The 19,242-nt window shown below is 30.8% G+C and overlaps 1 long non-coding RNA gene across 1 annotated transcript; it reads right to left on the bottom strand.

Moving 5' to 3' along the window:
• Window positions 1-4,807: 4,807 nt before the first annotated feature.
• Window positions 4,808-8,218, bottom strand: LOC122271866 (uncharacterized). Its single transcript, XR_006226648.2, has 2 exons — window positions 8,113-8,218; window positions 4,808-5,609 (listed from the first exon to the last, which is right to left on the bottom strand). It is a non-coding gene; the product is annotated as an uncharacterized lncRNA (long non-coding RNA).
• Between the last annotated feature and the right edge of the window lie 11,024 nt (window positions 8,219-19,242).

Genomic DNA, 19,242 nt, shown 5'->3' on the forward strand with positions numbered 1-19,242 from the left:
AATTCTTGATTATATTAATACGATACATAGTTCTGGAAGAAACGTACTCAATTCTGTCCCAAGTTTTGTTTATTAAAGCAGCCCAAACCAATCACATCTCAGAAAACATCATAACAGAAAGATTGTAGAAATGAATCCTTTCTCTTCACACTTCAAAACAAATAAATGAATTTGAACTAATTACATTGAATTCAGAGCAAATGAATCAATTTTAACCAATTAAATTGAATTGAATGAAATAAATTCAGAGCAAATGAATGAATTTGAACAAGATTGTCAGAAATTTCTCGAAAAAAATGGTTAAATAACAATTTATTTAATTGTTATTTTACCATATTCAAACAAAGCAGTCAAATAGCCATAAATAAGGAGGTGTTCAAACTGTTAGCTGTGAGAAAAACCGTTTATTAACTGCTATCACCTAATACAGTAAAACAGTCAGAATTTAATCGCACCAACTAGGCCCACTTAATGAAGCCACTTAGTTCCTTGCAGCTGAGCAGGCTAATCCGCCAATCTTATAACAGATAGAACGAGGGTTCCAGTGCCCAACGTTGACACCACAATATTTCCTCCAAACCCTAGCACGGTTCATTTAATAAAACACAACTCAACCACAACTCCAATGCCCATTACCTAACGAAGAGCCTAGCCTAAACACCCAGTTAATTTTTTTACCCATTACATTTTTCAAAATTACGGTTTTGAAACCATTCTAGTTGTAAATTATTAAAAAAAAACCGTACAGTTTTGTATTCTTTAACCGGCAGCAGTCTGTCCATCCAATTAACCGTAAAATTTACGGTTAATTAAATGGACAGACTGTTACCAGTTATTTTATCGTAATTTTAGAATGGAAACCTTAATAGTGTAATTAAATTAAATTGAATAAATTGAATTCAAAGCAAGTGAATGAATTTGATTCGAGAAACGTACATTGAATTGAATTCTTTATTCTTTTTTCATTCATAAAGTATACAACATAAAACAGGGACTCCCAAAATGTGTGACGCGGTAAAGATGTGCATGACTTCATGTCTAATATTCATCCTTTAATAGTAATATATTGTTATTCAAAAGGAGAAAGTTTCATGGTAGGGTTGATAGTTTTTTTTAACAAATGTAAGAAATGAATACACAGTCTTAAGTGAAAAAGCTATGAGGGCTATTCGCTTTACTACTTCACACCTAGGGGTCTTCAACTATTGATGTTATAAAGAACAAACATCACTGGAAAATTTATATAGAAAAAGAAACAGACAGTAAATAAAAGAGCTAAATTATGCCACTTATACATTTTAGAAACTTTAACGATGTACAACATTACGAGTAGGCTTCTACACTGAGAAAAAAAAAGTATGATCAAAACTACCAGGATATGGCTGAATTTGCCGTTTCTGGCTCTAATGAAATACCAAAAAGCTCGATAATTTTTACCAAAGAGCTTTGGTTACTTAGAATGCGTGCTTAGAAAACCTATCTAATTTCAGCAAGCTTCTTGCTTTTTTATACCTCAAATTTCCGATAGACATGTTTTTTTTTTAACATCAGTATTTTCCGTGTAATGCCAGAAATATAATTGTAAAAATATTCAATACGTAATTTTGATATGCAATAATAGAACTTACAATAAATAAAATAGTTCTGTCACTTGAACAATTTAAATTAATCCATATGCAATTTTTAATGTTTTGCTTCATTTTTTTTCTAGATGTTAAATGTTTTTCATATGTTGCTTTGTATTTTAATTTCTCTTTGTGCTATCTTATGAATTCCTTCATGTATAAATAAAACATAAGTTAGAACTTCATGATCTGCATCAAAATGCATGCATTTTTGAGTTATATATTTATATTATTGTAGATTACGTTCACTTTGCATTATGTCTGAATAACTTTAAATTGCTTTTAATATTCTGAAAAGAAAACTACATTTTGGATACTAAAAGCTCTGTTTTGGAATAAAATTAAGTTACCAAGATATTTTGTAAATAATAACATGTATTGAAAAGTTGCAATTTTATTACTAGCAAAGAAAAGTTAACTTTAAAAAATAAGAAAAGACTTACACTTCAATAAAGGCAACTTAAGTAACAAAAGCTACAAAATATTAACTGTGTGCTCCTTACTGTTTTTTTTTCCTTTTCGTACTGCATGCATACTTTTAAGTTAATATCATTAACCGTAATGTAATACTTATCTTTTTATTTTTATCTGTGGCAGCATTATAGGCATATGAATTCTGAAATCCTCCAATTTTTAGTGTTATTTTAAAACGAATTCGATTTTAAATGACATATGGGTGTCATATTAAAAAAAAATAATAACAGAATTTTGGAAAAACTACCCTCTTCCAAAATGACACAATTCGTTGCTTATAATACATTTCCCACAAATATATCCAATTGACACACAAGTGGGTCAAATTGAAACACATATAAAAATGCTACACAATACCAACTTCTCTTTTATTAATAATAATTAGTTATTAACTGCATACACATACAGAAAAATTTTAAAACAGAAAAACTTTCGACATTTAAGACAGAAAAATTTTTAACGTAGAAAATTTTACTGAAACAGAAGACAGAAAAATTTTCTTTACAACATATGCACTATTCCTGGAAGAATAATTACAAAGCAAAGATAAACTAATAATTAGAAAATTAGAATCAGTTATTAATTAAATTTAGTGGAAATTAGTTATTAAACGCATACAGGAAAATGTTAAAGCAGAAAAATTTTTAATATAGAAAATTTTCCTGTCTTCTGTTTCAGAAAAAACCGTCAACCGACACACTATTTCTGCAAGAATAATTACAAAGCAAGGAATAAACTAGTAATTAGAAAATGCAAATAACTAAATGTTTTAATTCTTTCATCAAACATAAATGCGAAAGCGATTTAAATTATTAATCACTAATGGTCTTCTCAAAATCTAGAATATTCTTAACTTTCTCTTGAGAAATTTAAAAAAAAGGTCCAAGCAACAGGCGATATATTTGTCATTCTACCCACGACATAACCGTTAAAGAACAAGCTAAAACATTTCTACCGCCTTTATCGTCAGCAAAAGCAATAAATCCCCCCCCCCCCTATTTTTTTCCACCAACAAAACTAGATAGCAAAGAGTGAGTTTTGGCGATAGGAGTAATTCCAGGCGAAACAGCGAGGAAAAGATAGTTCAGGATTTTGTCTGCCTGGGGAAGTGATCTTGGGAGTTGATATTTTTATCGCTTTGGCCCAAAATGTATGCATACGAAAAAATGTAATCTTTCGGCATTTGGTGTTCCTGATAACATGGGCCTGCGGGATTTTCGTCTCTCAATTTATCTCGCATTGCTGTTTGGCTGTCTTTTTCACAAAATTGTGACGCGATATACCGCTGGGCCTTGACTTATACCGGGATGGTTCGGAGACGGCAAAGAGAGCATAAATATGCTCCACATCAAAGGTAACAAGGGAAAAAAGTGTGAGACATAAAGATTACTCTTCTAGAATATATCAAAGATGATTACAGAGATAGAGTGTTGGTGGATGAAAGAAAAAACGACCATCACTTAAGTCTCACATATGTGTTATTTTTGGAATTTTATGTAGACTATTTTTAGTTATTATTAAACTGGCGTCAAGGGCCTGATCTAGAAATCCAGGCACTAAATTGCTGGTGGCCACCTGGTCGTAACTTTAAGCCAAACTTACGAGTTGGTTTTTCATGTGGTGCTTTTAAATATTAACATAGCAGGAAACAACACAGTAAAATTTTGATAAAAATGAAGAAAAAAAATATTGCATTTTTCGATATTTTATCCCTTGAAGATTATTGTACCAAAAAATTTAATTAGTTTTCATAAAAATGTGAAGGAGAGCATAATATGATAAACGCAGCGCGCGTTGCTGAACGCTCTGTTACATGAATGAACAGTGTTCCCATACACTATTATGAATTATACATCATGCTGACTGTTGAACCAAATAACTATCGTTCAAATCTGCTGCTACCATAATATGGGGCTAAGTTGAACCAAATTATCGTATTTTTTGAACTTGTGTGAGTTATAAGCATTTTAAGTAGAATTTTCTTTTATTATTATTGCACTGGCGCTTCGTTTAATCGGCTGAATATTGGAATACTCAAGGACGATATTTTTTCTTTAAACCCATTCTTACACTGTTAGATATGTTGAGGTGTTTTGTACCATAAAACGTTGGAGGAAGAAATATAATATGATATATTGTTGATGGAAAAAACGATATTATAAATTATTTCTTTCTGAGTAATTTGTGTAAATTATTTTTAGTTATCGTTAAACTAATTGTTTCATTTCATTATGAGACTCGGGAGTCGATGATAAACGTATTTATAAGATTTAACTTTTCTCCTACACTTTTATAAACTTGACTGTAGAACCATATTATCGTTCAAACCTGCAGCAACTCAAATATGGTGCTAAGTTGAACCAAATTATAGTATTTCTTAAACTTGCTAGCACGATACGGCTATTTATATTCAATGAAAATGAGGTTCAATTTTACACCTTGATTAAGTTGTTGCAAATTTACAATATATTATGGTTCAAGAAACCGAAACTCTTTAACGTTGCACCGTTTTTTTTTTTTTTTTTTAATTTATTTATTTTCTTTTTTGAGACTGTATCTTATAATTTCTGATTTAGACGATTATCCTCTAAACTATGGAGGAAATTTTTTTTTAAAAAAATGGCAAGAATATGGGAAATACGAATAAATAACGATTAACAGCTTAAAGACACTAGTATGAAGTCAGAAGACAGGAAATGAAACAGTAGTCGTAGAAAAGAACTCAACTTTATTCTTTACATAGCATCTACCTATTATTTACTCTGTCCAATAATAAAACTAAACATAGAGAGAAATTATTTGGTAATAAACTCCGATATACGATCAGTCGAAGGACCTGACTAGGCTATAGCTCGTGCGTACATTAAAATCTAAAATTGCAATACAGAATAAAAAAAATAAATAAAAAAAGAAAATATGCCAACCAGCCAACAATAAACACAAAGAAAATTTTTTAAAACAAAATACTCAGAATATTATCACATACCAATGTCCCAACACACTGTGGGTAAAATCCTTTGTGAGGTTTTGTAAAATGTCGCCAGCGTCTAAACGACGCGTTGATTCTTGTCGCCAAACTGTTGACAACGCCAAAATGACGTTTTTACGATTGTCGCCAAAAATTTGCGTAGGCGAAAACATAGAAGATCGTAACCTGAAAATAACAATGTAGGTAAAATACTAGTATCTGTTACATGCTTTGTGAGGTTTTGTAAAATGTCGTTAGCGTCGAAATGTCGTGTTGATTCTTGTCGCCAAACTGTTGATAACGCCAAAATGACGTTTTTACGATTGTCACCTAAAATTTTTCGTAGGCGATGATCGCAACCTGAAAATAACAATGTGGGCAAAATCCTAGTATACGTTACATGCTTTGTGAGGTTTTGTAAAATGTCGTCAGAGTCAAAATGACTCGTTGATTCTTGTCGCCAAACTGTTGACAACGCCCACATGGCGTTTTTACGATTGTCGCCAAAAATTTGCGTAGGCGAAAACATAGATGATGGTAACCTGAAAATGCAAAAATATACCAGGCATAAGTAAACCGGACAGTGGCACTTAACTTTGAAAAAAGCATCAATGTAGGATATGCTGGACAAATGTATACCGAGCATTTACGCTTAACTTAAAAACACATCAGTGCAAAATATATCGCGAAATGGCACAAAAAGAGCAAAACTAAAAAAATTCAACTTACAGCAATGTATAATCACAAAACTATTATTTAACAACGCTAAACAGGCATATGAAAAAAGGTACAATAATAAACACTTTGAAGTTACTTTCATTTAAAACGTATATCTTGTTTCTTTTTTTCAAAATACCTTAAAATTATAACTATCTTTAATCATCGTTTCTTTAATCATCGTATCATAAGTTAAAATATAAAAAAAGTTTAAAAAAATTTAGAAAAGTGATCAGATTTTTTGACTTCTCTATAAATAGATAGATGATCAGGATTTAGTCTGTATTTATCTGGATTTAGTTTGCCTTCCAGTGTTTTCTTTATATTATTTTTAATAATTCTATTTCTTGTTGTGGTGCTATCCCAGTTTTATTTGGCATAATATTTCAATTATAATAAATTCTCATTTTGAACCATAAAGAGTTTTTAAAAAAATTGAAAAAGTAATTTCAAAATAATAACAGTTTTCAGCACTTCCAATATTTTTGGATCTTTTTTTTTTCTTTTCTCACACACTAATAATTCATTAAGAATTTGTTTAAAATCGAACCAAATACTCGTTTATAAACGCTTCTCATTACTTAATAAAACAGCTTTTTTACATACTTTTTCCAATGAAATAACCAAACAGAAATGTAAACATACAAAGAATAAAATTCCCAGTGATTGCGAAAAATTTTGACTCGTGTTTTCAATTCCAGAAAAAAATATTACACTTTAAGAAATAATAATAAGAAAAATTTTAGTCGAACCACGTCAAGAGTCTAACAAAATACGGCTCAGCACGATTTGCATCTCTTTTTCTTTTACGTTTCTTGAAATTTCCATTTTTACTCTCTTGTAAGCGACATATTACCTCTGTATTATACAAAGCCTTTCCATTTATATTTTGTGCAAGAATTTTGTTCCCGGTACTTTTATTCCTTTTTGTCATTCGCTGCTATTTTAATATCCTTATACAGAGGTTCTACTTTCCAATAACACATAAGTACAAGGATACACAAAAAGCGTTATTCTTCTACCCTAAGGTAGTCAAATGTCGGCAATAGAACGGCAAACTCTCGTTTTGGAAGGGAAAAAAATCGTCTGACTTTTTAGATGGGTGAGAAGGGAAAGTGGTTAGATGCTGAATTCAGAGGAAATGAAAGTACAGGCACGTTCTGACTTGTAACTCTTCGAAACTTTTTGGAACACAACAACTTTTATTTTCTTTCTACAAGAGTTGGAGGCTACTAGAAAAAGCAATGTATGGGACTTTGCATTGTATAAGAAATGTCAAAAGCAAAGAAATAAAAACTCGAAACAAATCGAAAATTTAAAAGCGAGAGAAGATTCGAAATTTAATCTTTTTGGAATCTCTCATAGGAGGATGAACTTGTGAAATTACACGTGAAATTGAAGTTTCGAAAGGTTTTGAATCAGAATCAGAAAGGTGAAAATATTAAAAAAATGTTCTTGAAATTTAAACGTATGTAAAAATATTCAATGCCTAGCGTATAATTTTGTTTTCCAGAAAAATATTGTTCTATATCAGTTCTAACAATTACAAAGTGATTGAACATTTTTCGAAATTTTAATTGGCCATCAGAAGAGAAAAAAAAATGGATTTTATATGAAGTTAAAAAGTTTACATAATCTATAAATTCAACTGCTTAAAGCGATCTTAAAATATATTATTGATAACACTGGTTAAGTAACAAATAATTTATTTTGCGTTGATATGTAAAAAAATTAATTATTCTTCTATCCTTCAGTTATCAAATGTTAGCAATAGAACACCAAACTCTAGTTTTAAAAAAATCGTCTGACTTTTTAAATGTCTGAAGCAAAGAATTGAAAACTCGAAACAAAACGAAATTTTAGAAGCGAAAGCAGATTCGAAATTGAATCTTTTTAGAATCTTGGGAAATAGGAGGATAAACTTGCAGAATTATTGATAAATGGCTTTGAAATTTCGTTAGATTTAAGTAAATATCAGTGACGTGGAAAGAGAAAGAGATGTACTTAAAATTTAAGTGCATATAAAACAAAACCTTAATTCACGTAACATAACGAACGTACTTATGCACACGTACACGTAACGTATGTTTAGTTTACATGAAAATTATAGTGTGTGTTAATTTTAAAAATATACTAAGTGACTAAACATTTTTCAGTACTTTGATACATCATAAGAAGAAAAGAAAGAAAATTTTTAACAAACAACAAAACTTACTACAGATATATAAGACACTAGTANTATATATATATATATACATAGAGTTAAATGCTAATTTAAATTGATGAAAGTTATCTTAATATAATATTGAATTAGCAAAGGTTACGTACTCATTAACATTTTCATCTTCACTGTTAGAAATGTCTCGGGGAAAAATGGTTAAATAACAATTTATTTAACTGTTATTTAACTATTATTTTACCTTATTCAAACAAAATAGTCAAATAACCAAAAATAAAATGGTATTTAAACTGTTAACTGTGAGATAAATCATTTATTATCTGCTTTCTCCTAATACGGTTAAGCAACCAAAATTTTATCCCAACAACCAGGCCCACGTAATGAAGCTAGGGACTCTAAGGCATGATCCGTTTACCACTAAGGATATTTTACGACAGTACTGTGGTCAAGGCGAGCTGAGTCAACACCTCCTAGAAAAGAGCAGGCCTCAGCACGGGTTTCCATAAATATCCTTTAGTGGTCCAAACGTAATGGCATATTTCGTATTTCCAACCACTGCGCAGCTTAGCACCCCGAACGTAATGACATCTTTCTTACTTTTCATATACTGCGCAGTTAACTTCGTCACATAGGACTACTAAATTGATCCGTGCTGAGGCCTTCCTACTTCTAGGAGGTGTTGGCTGAGTACGGAAATCATATCGACCAGCCGTTGCTGGGACTCGGACCCGGGTCACCTCATTGGGAGTTCAGAGCCCTATCCCTTGAGCCACAACTACTATAATATATGTTAAACATTATAAATAAAGTAAAATTACTGTAAATAAAGAAATAATAAAATTATTCTACATGCTATTATGAAATATACTTAGGCACATACTTTAAATATATTTAATGAAGTATTTAATTTTCATGTTAATTAAAACAAGGAAAAGAGTCACAATTTCCCTCTCTTGTTTATTTCTAAGTCTACTGACGGCCGTGATAGCCTGGTCGGTAGGGCGCTGGGCCCATGTCCGAGAGTTCGTGGGTTCGAACCCCGTCGGCCGAAAACTACCCGTATAGTAAAGTGACTGATGCACGTTAAATCTGTCGAGTTGTATCCATGCTCCCATAACAAATCAATACCTCTGGGGGTACTGGATTATATATCGATCGTTCTCTGATTCATGTCAAAATTACGATCTGTGGATGAATGAATGACTGTATGAATGGGTCCGCCCTATAAACGGGTGCGACGTATGGTGTGGCAGAAGTCGAATTCTGGGCCATAGATGGCGCCACTGAAAAACAAGAAACGCACACTCTGCCTTAAATTTGCTCGGTTTCACCAAGCAGGCTTGCCAGTGTGGCAAGTGGCATTAGAAACAACAACAAGTCTACTAACAAAAATTTTTTGTGCTTATAAAGTTTTATTTCTACTAATAAAAATTTTTTCACAATAATTCGTAAACCGGACATTATAGTATATCACAACCATTCATATTTCAACTTTTTATGTCATCAGTATTATGAATAGTAGAACTAGATGGATTATCTGTAGTGTAAACTGGAATGATTGCACATTTTCGTTGCAACATATGTAAAACAACCAACAAACCTTAGCACATGCACATTTTAATAATATATATAATATTCCTCCTGATACAGCAAACTAAGTATAAGTACAGGTTAAAAATTAACTAAATAAAATCACTCGCTAATTTAATTTTACTTATTTAAGTTTATGTTGAATTTAAAAAATGTTCCATACAAAAATAAAATCAGCAGAAATTATCAATTAATGTAAATGTCTCTCAAATATCCCTCTCTCATAGTCTCAAATAGTCTTCAGTTATACCCCGTAAAATACTTTTAAGGAGGCAGAAGTCTATGAAACAGAAATGACAAAATGTTGAAAATTACTATTTTGACTAAACCTAGTTAGGGCTTAAGTTCTCATTATGGGTCTTTTTAAAACTAGTCTTAAGTTGGATTATAAAAAACTGGCAAAATAGTTAAAAAAAATGTAATTAAAATAAATTTCAGAAATTATTTCAAAATAATTTTAAAATAAGCTTTAAATATTCTGAAAATCTACTAATTTCAGTTGTATATAAAGTCCTACAAAGGATTCATTCTTGTTTGATTCAGTGTATGCCCTTTTAGTGGTAAATATAATATTATTTATTAGGGAAAAAAGTTATAAGTATACTAAGAGAAAACATATTTTTCTGACAAACTAAGAAAATATTTTAAAAAAAGAAGGGTAATATGAAATACAATATACAATGGACAAAATTAAGAAGCACTCGAAGATCGGATTTCCTCGTAATAGGGCCAATCTTTAAGTTACAAAATCAGACATAAAAACGTTCTGAATAATCATACTTTTTTTCGACGGAATAGAATTTCTTACCCTCAAAATATAGCCGCAATCAGGAAAATATGTCAAAGGTTTGAACCTCTTTTTAATGTTGATTTTACTTCTGCGTATCTCTCCAATCTGGGGAATTTTTTAAACTAATTGAAAAATTTTGCACACAATTATAAAATTCGTTTAAAAATTCCACGCAAAAAATAATTTTTGATAATTGTTTAGTATTTTTTGTAATTCTATTTAGTAATAATTGAAATAAATTTCAACTGTAAAGCATGCAAGTTTTTAAATCCTTTTAAAGAATGTAATTTTATAAAGCAAAATACACAATCGGTCAAACAGCTCCTCAGAAATCAAATTTTAAATATGCAACTACTTTCAAATTCTATCTCTCAGGAACTATTCGACCAATTTCGTTCAAATTTTGTATTTTACCTTATAAGATTACATTCTTTAAAATGGTGTAAAAATTTTTATACCAAACTACTACACACTTTGTCAACTATTTTTAAATAAAATGATAAAAAATAATTAATAATTATTAAATTTTTGCATGAATTTATCTTATAAACTAATTTTAAAACTTTGTGCAAAAATTTTTTGATTTGCTTAAAACATTTAGCGAGATATGGCGAAATACGCGAAAAGTAAAATTAACATTAGGAGTCCTAACTTAGGACTGCTCTCCTATTGGAACCATATTACCCAGATTGCGGCTACCCCTATATTTTGAGGGTAAGAAGCCAAATCAATCGGGAAAAAGGTATGTAAGTGTGTTTTGGTGTCTGATTCGTAACTTAAAATATCGCGTGCACTAATTAATAAGCATATGTGAAGTCACTGCCTGGAACCACTAAAATTTCGTCCCAGTGCGTGAAGATAATCATGAAATCAAACACTATTCAAGGTGAATTTTTTTTTTTTTTTGTGCACTATGTATTTTTAGTTACCTTCAATTTTAGTAAGAAAAATATGCACAGTATATAAGTAACGTATTTTGTATTAGCATTGAAATTTTTTTCAAATGTTTGATTATAATGTTAGGAATAAGGGACAGATGTGACATTTACATGTTCAAGTTAAGCTATTATTTATTTTTATTACCTAAGTTTAATATCTTTAAAACTTGCAATGAACATGCTTCAAAAAGAAAAGAATTCATAAAAAAAATTTTATAAAGACGAGGGATATCACACTACCTGGAGAATGGCCTATTATTCTTTTATCAGAATTTTTGTAAAAAAAATGGCCAATTGTTACTGCTACATTCAGGATATAAAGCTCAGAGACTTATAGACTATTTTGTTTTCGTTGTTGTTATTATTTCTAATGACACTTGGACAAGCCAAGCTAGTCGTTGGCCTTTTGCGAATTAAGTCAAAAAGGTGCCTTTCGTTTGACAAGAGAGCAACACAAGGGTGAAAGTAAGTCTTAGCTCAAAACTCCACGGATAATGGCAACACCACTCACTCGTAAGACCTTCCTAAATTTAGACATATATCTGAAGGGGAAGGAAGGTTTCTCCAATTCCCTACACCCATGGTACTGCTCGGTGACCACCAACCACAGGACTATCAATTCCACAGCACGTATATCGCTCTCGGTAGATCTTTGGGGTCGAGGATCGAATCCCGGCCTCTCTAGACCACGGTCTGATTCTTTGAACACAGGGTTACCATGGTTCAATTTTATTTATTCATATGTTAAATGAAAAGATGTTGGGATGAAAGATCCCTTTTACCATTAATCTTGCTCTTTGTCAAAAGGTATGGATTGTTCAAATCTCAATTCTGGATCATTTTCTCAAGAATTGGTAATCAGATCTATGAATGAGTTGATTCTTGTGAGTAAGTTTGTTTGTTAGTTTAAACTTAGTTAGATTTTTCTTTCTGTTCTGTCGTGTCTTAAAATCAGTAAGCAGTGCTGTAAATATGAAACTCGTGTATTTCTGATAACAAAAAAAATAAAAAATTTATGAAATTTTTCATCAATAAACGAAAATTAGTATGACATGATATTGAAAATTTTAAATATTTGAAGTTTTCGCTGTTAATGCTTTGAACAATTTGAATAGCTGAAAGAATTACTCTTTCTCGTGTATCGAGATTAAGAAATTATCCACCTGGAATTCCATATTTGAAAAAGAAATATTAATAAAAATTAGATTTTTATTTTAATTTCTGCAAAAACAATTTTTTCTCAAGCGCGAGAGAACCTTTTTTAAAAAAAAAATTGGTCTAATTAGTTTTCAACTGAATTCTATTAAAGAAAAACTTATGAAAAATTATGAACACGTAGCAGCTTTATGAACAGTAAATAAGCTTGGAATGAAATAATTCAGAACTATTTAAAACTAAAGTATGTAATTAAAACTCCATTTTAAACACTGCGAATTTTTCAAGAAACCACTTCGTAATTCAATAGCGAAAAAACTTTTTTATTCCAAATCTACAATACTTTAAATAAACTCACGCAAGAAAAAAGATACATTTTATAGTGTTGTAAGAAAATAATTCTTCGAAAGAAATATAATGCCCTTGGAGAAATGATAAATGCCTGCTCGCTTTACTTTTCGCAAAAGTGAACATTTCGAGCGTTTTACGTAGAGTACACACACATACACAAAAAATAAAACTTTTAATATTCTAGAGCATTTTTAAAAATCTTTGTCAGTGAATTTAGGTTCTGTTTTCACGAAATAGATAACAGGAGAAGCGGGTCTTAAATTTAGCAGCACGCAAAAAATGCATAAATTGAGAAATGATTGAAACAGAAAAACACATTTGGCTATGCAAAACAGAACCAAACTAGTTTGCCTTTTTATTTAATATCTGGCTAACATTTAAATCTTGAGCAAATTAAATCCATAACATTCCTTATACTTTTCTTACATTTTTTCTTTGCCTTGGAAGAAGCACTTTGTGTATTTTATTTTTCAAATTAATTTGATTACATAATAAACGTATATTTCTATTAACATTATTCTACATGATTTAAATTGCATTTCAAAGGGTTAATAAAAATTTCATTAAACTGAACGCTCTGTCTTAAATCTCCTTATACTTAAAAAATTTGCATAATCATACTATGGTTCTTATTTGAAACATTAATATGGTTCTTATTTGAAACATTAATATGGTTCTTATTTGAAACATTAATATGGTCCTAATTTGAACCCTATTTTCACATTTTTATTATATTTTCGCATTAATATTATAGTGTGCTATGGTTTTAGAGCCAGTTATTTATTTTGTCCGTCTTACTTTAAGAGCCCGGGAAAGAAACGCAACTGTAGAACAATGCAAAATTCAGCTTCTAACAATAGCAATTCGCAACAGCATTTTTAACAAATTAATTGGGGTTTTTTTATATCCACTTCCAGTAGTCAAAAAATTCTTATTTTTTGAATATGCACGAATATACATTTTTAAGTTTTACAACTTGCGTTTTTAAAATGCATTTGAAATATGCACTTCTAATTAACATCTACCTCGAAACAAACTGACACATTTCAAATGAGAACAAAATTTAAATTATGTAAAACTTATTAGTCAGAATATATACGCTAAAACGCTAAATATAAAAATGTTTCATTAAAATTATTTTTGATAATTTGGGTTAATCAAAAACATATCTTTTGATTAGAAAACTTCATTCGCTTTAAAAACATACAGATTAAGCAGTCGACATGTTTCAAGAGCTAAAAATAGGCTTCCATTTTTTTCTCTTCGTTCTAGTAATAAAACACTATTCTTAATCAATATTTTATTTTTTCAAATTATTACCAATTCGTAAGAACCTGCGCATTCGTAAAGGCTTTGGTAGCATAGTGTCTTCTCTACAAAAGAAAAGAAAAAAAAATTTTGTTATGAAAAAATCAAAACATTGGACATCCTATTATAACTCATGTTTTTTCGATATCAAAAAGCTCACAAAATACTCAGATCTATTTTATTGGGCACCAGCTGGTTTGTTACTTTCAATTTTTAAAGCTCTCTATCACATCCGATCTAAGAAAAAAAAATTGCAAAAAATATTCGCGCTCCCAAAGTTAAGTTCTCCAAAATTTATTTCTTTTCTCAAACAATTTGGCACCCTTTTTTGAAAACTCGAAATAGATAGGGGAAATGCTAGATTTTTTTTTTCTTCTTTTATTTGATCATCTATTTCGTAGGTTTCTTTCAAGTCCTATTTCTTAAGCTTTTCTAAGGAAGAAAAAATTCACCGCATCAAAATTCGAATGATGGTTAGAGGAACGGAGTATTTTCAATTTGCTGAACAAACATCTGAAATAAAGATTATGACTAAACTAAAGATTTACCAGATCTAAGGCTAAAGATTTTTTTTTTTCATTTGAAGTCAAGTTTTTTTTTCTTTTTTTATAATAGAAAAAAAAGACAAATTTTGATTTTGTAATTTAGGAAAACTTTTTTTTTCTCAATACCTTACTACTGCACTTACATATTTTTTTTTTTTTTTTTTTTTTTTTTTTTTTTTTTTTTTAAGATACGAGGTTAAGTTCTGAAATTCTTTTCTTTCAGGTTAAGCAAATAATAAACAGAAACGCAATTTATTCAATCGAATAACTTAGATAAAGTAATGTCCCAAACTCTATATAACATGATACTTATTTCTGCAAATATAGCCATACTGATTGTTGACAAAGGTGCAAGCACGCAAAAAGAAAACGCGGATAACTTCAAATGAAAACCCGCATGGACCTGCGTGATAAGCATGAAAACTACGTTATATATAGCCTTGTGTTGGTAAAATGCATGCAATAAACAAAAAAGAGAAAAAATATTTCCAATAAGTAATTTTTAATCCTATCCACGGATTCGTAATCTTATTGGATGAAGAAATTCATTCATTTTAGATAAGCTGATCTACTTGTGCTCCCTATTAATGAATTTGCAAAATCAGATAAGAAAACGGATTTCTTTGCTATGATGATTTCCTTTTTGTCTCTAAAAATATGATATAGCTACAATCTGAAATAAATAACCTAATAGTTTATTCAAAAGAACTGTCTGTAGTTATTTTTAACATTTTACGTTTTTTACTAAATTTCTAGAATTAATTGATCAAAATATTTTAGCATTTTTTTTCCAATGCCCACCTGGAGAATGACCTATCGTCATACAGGCATCTGAAAGGCAGATTTGTCGGCCATTCTTTCAGGGGCCACCATATTAGGTGGACCAAAGTTGCTCCCACAGTAAGAAGGAACAGTACAGAGAAAGAAAGAACATCCATGCCTTCCCCGGGATTCGAACTCAGAACCTTTCTGATGCTAGGTCAGTTCCCTGACCCCTACACAGAGCGGTCGGTACATTTTAACGTATAATTATACCTTTTTATATCTTGTCATTCTTTTTACGATAAGTTTATTATTTTCATTGAAAAGAAATCTTATGTAGAATCTTATTTTAACAAACCAATAGTATTAATGAACGTAGAATTATAATATAGAGCAAACTTAGTAATGTAGTAGTAGCAGTACGTCGCACTAGAGCTGCACAATGGGCTATTGGTGATGGTCTGAAAAACATGCCAAGGGATGATCCGAAGACATGACATCACAATTTTAATCCTCTGCAGAAGGAATGGCTCCCCCGCTTGGGTATGCCGACGACCTGCACATGAAGTAGAGCACTTTACTGTAGAACTGCTTAACGAGGACCGATACCGCTCACCTTCGGTTTCTTCATAGGCTGATCAATGTGGTCATCCACCCGATCACTGACTGCTACCAGAAATGCTTGACTTCCGTTATCTACTGGGAACTACACTGAAGAGCGGTATATCTGCCTAATATCGTGTAGGATCCCCGCGAGCACGCAGAAGTGCCGCAACACGACGTGGCATGGATTCGATCAATGTGTGAAGTAGTGGTGGAGATAATTGACACCATGAATCCTGCAGGGCTGTCCATAAACCAGTGGGAGTATGAGGGGGGGGGATATGTTCTGAACATCACGTTGCAAGGCATCCCAAATATGTTCAGTAATGCTCATGTCTGGGAGTGGATCCAAGAGCACTCTTCTGAATTTAGACACTTCCGTTGGCCACCGAAATCCCCAGACATGAACATTATTGAACATATTTGGGATGCCTTGCAACGTTACGTTCAGAAGGTATCCCCACCCCCTCATACTCCCACTGGTTTATGGACAGCCCTGCAGGATTCATGGTGTCAATTATCTCCAGCACTACTTCACACATTGATCGAATCCATGCCACGTCGTGTTGCGGCACTTCTGCGTGCTCGCGGGGACCCTACACGATATTAGGCAGGTATACCAGTTTTTTTGGCTCTTCAGTGTATATGCTCGTATTTAAACCAAAATCCGTGCTCTCCACTAGCTATCAGAATTACCAGACTTAAATTTCATAAAAATAGTTATAGAAAACAAAGCAATCTCTATAAAAAAGAGAAAACATTATGACACAAAATAAGAGATATAAGCCTCTATTAAATAACATTGAATGGCGAAGAAAACGAAAACCTATATGAAGATATAATTATATTTTTAAACACCAAAAACTATCGATATTATGTTTACTTTACATTGAAAGAGATTGTACAGCTATTAAATGCCAAATTACCTTTCCAGACAAGTTCATGCGAGTTTAATCTTTAAAAATTTCTTTATATCATAAACCAAATCCAAACTATCATTTTATGCGAGTAAAAAAAGTTTAAAAATAAAATTATACACAAGTTAATGCTCACTAGAGTCAATAAAGTTCCGAAATTATGCTTCAGTGAGCAAACAAATAAAGGGACCACCCTAAATAACTTTTGACCTAATAATGATCGAATCTTCACGTTCTAGGACTCAATCCTAATGGTTCAAGGGGGTGACCGCAAATATGCTAACTAATTAGATTAGACAATATTTTAAGTTACGAAATCAGTCACAAAAACGTACTTTTTCTGATTGAAAATACCTTTTATTTTCGGAGGATTCAAATTTCTTACTCTCAAAACAGCCGCAATCTAGGAACTATGGTTCCAATAGTTTGGTCAAAAGAGTGGTTCAAAGTTTAGACCCCTTAATGTTAATTTTACTTTTTACGTATTTCACCATATCTCAAGAATCTTTTAAGCAAAGTGAAAATTTTTGCCCACAATTATTAAATCCGCTTGTCCATAGATAATTCCATGCATAAATTAAATTTTAGAAACTATTTATTGTTTTTCATTACTTCATTTAATAGTAGGCGAAAAAAATTTGAATTGTAAGGTATGCAATTTTTACATCATTTAAAAGCACATAATTTTGCATGACAAAATACAAAATTTGAGTGAGATCGGTTGAGTAGTTACTGAAAAATTGAATTTTAAATATACGACTTTTTAAATTTCGATTTCTCAGTAACTATTTGACCGATTTCGCTCAATTTTTTTATTTTTCCATATAAAATTACCTTCTTTAAAATTATGTAAAATTGTATACTCTACAATTTAAAGTTTCTTCGACTATTATTAAATAAAATAATAAAAGAAATTATAAATATTTACTAAGAGTTATTTTTTGCATGGAATTCTTTGGATAAACAAATTTTATAACTGTGCACCCGAATTTCTTCAATTCGCTTAAAGAGTTATCGAGATATGGTGAAATACGCAAAAAGTAAAATTAGCACTAAGGGTTCTGAACTTTGGATCTCTCTACTGTCCAAACTATGGGGACCATATTTCTCAGACTGCGGCTACCCCCTATATTTCGGGGGTTAGAAATCCATTGAAAAAAGGGTATGTTTATTAGATTTTTGTGTCTTATTTCGTAACTTAAAATATTGTTTGCACTAATTATTTAGCATATTTGAGGTCAACCCCTCGAACCATTAAGATTGAGTCTTTGAACGTGAAGATCCGATCACTTAAATCAAAAGTTTTTTTTTTTTTTTATTCACTATACCTACATCATTTGTACCACTAAAGCTGAAAATTTCATAAACATATCGATGAACTTTCAATGTTGAGCGTAAAGAATAGTTTGAGCATTTCGAGTTTTCCTTTTTTTTTTTTTTTTTTTTGTATGTGTGTGTGTGTGTGTATTTTTACTTAAGTGTAGTTATATCTTTCCACAGAAATATCAATTGTTCTCTAATTTAATAATTGTAAAGAAATAACTATGAACAACATTCAATGGCAAAAATTCAAGTAATAAATTACTAAAGCTTCTTGTTTTCTACTAGACATCCACTTATAAAATATTTAATGTCTTTTATTTATGACCCTCCTTCTATTCAATTATTTCAAACATTTGAATCAAAGAATCTATTTTAATTTCCCAATTTTTTCTCTTTTTTACAAAGCTATTCTCTAAAAAATATTTAAGAATTATTCACTTTCTATAATCACTATAAAATGAAAAAATTGTGTTAAACATAAATTCTATTTTTCTACATTTTAGGGATAATAATGTTAAGAAAAGGACAGATTTTTTTTCTCCTTGAAATGGTTTAACGGATAAGGCGAGTAAAAATTTAAAAGCCAAAATCCTATCACCTTGAGCTTTCTGCGACTTGCAACTGTTAGAACACAAAATGTGCAAAACCTATAAACCAATTTTAAAAAAAAAGAAAAAAAATCTCGCTGGAAGCAAAATGCAAAAATCAAAATTCAGAATAATGCTGAAGGAAAAAAAAAAGTAAAAAGGCAAGAGTCTATCTTGTCCGCCCAAGAAACCGTTCAAAAGCTTGTTAGGAAGACCATAAAAATTGGCTTTTTTTCTCTTTTCAAAAAGAAACGCTTGAATTTTTCCAAATTTTTCCTAACATCAAAGTAGTTGCGGTTACTTTTTCGCAAGAAATGACGAATAAAAGCACTGTTTTTGTTTCTTACATTCTTTGTGAAAGCTCGAACCAAACAATATAAGAAGCTTTGAGAAAATGATGGAAAAAGAAG

This window comes from Parasteatoda tepidariorum, chromosome X1, assembly GCF_043381705.1.
Source record: "Parasteatoda tepidariorum isolate YZ-2023 chromosome X1, CAS_Ptep_4.0, whole genome shotgun sequence".
Taxonomy (NCBI): domain Eukaryota; kingdom Metazoa; phylum Arthropoda; class Arachnida; order Araneae; family Theridiidae; genus Parasteatoda; species Parasteatoda tepidariorum.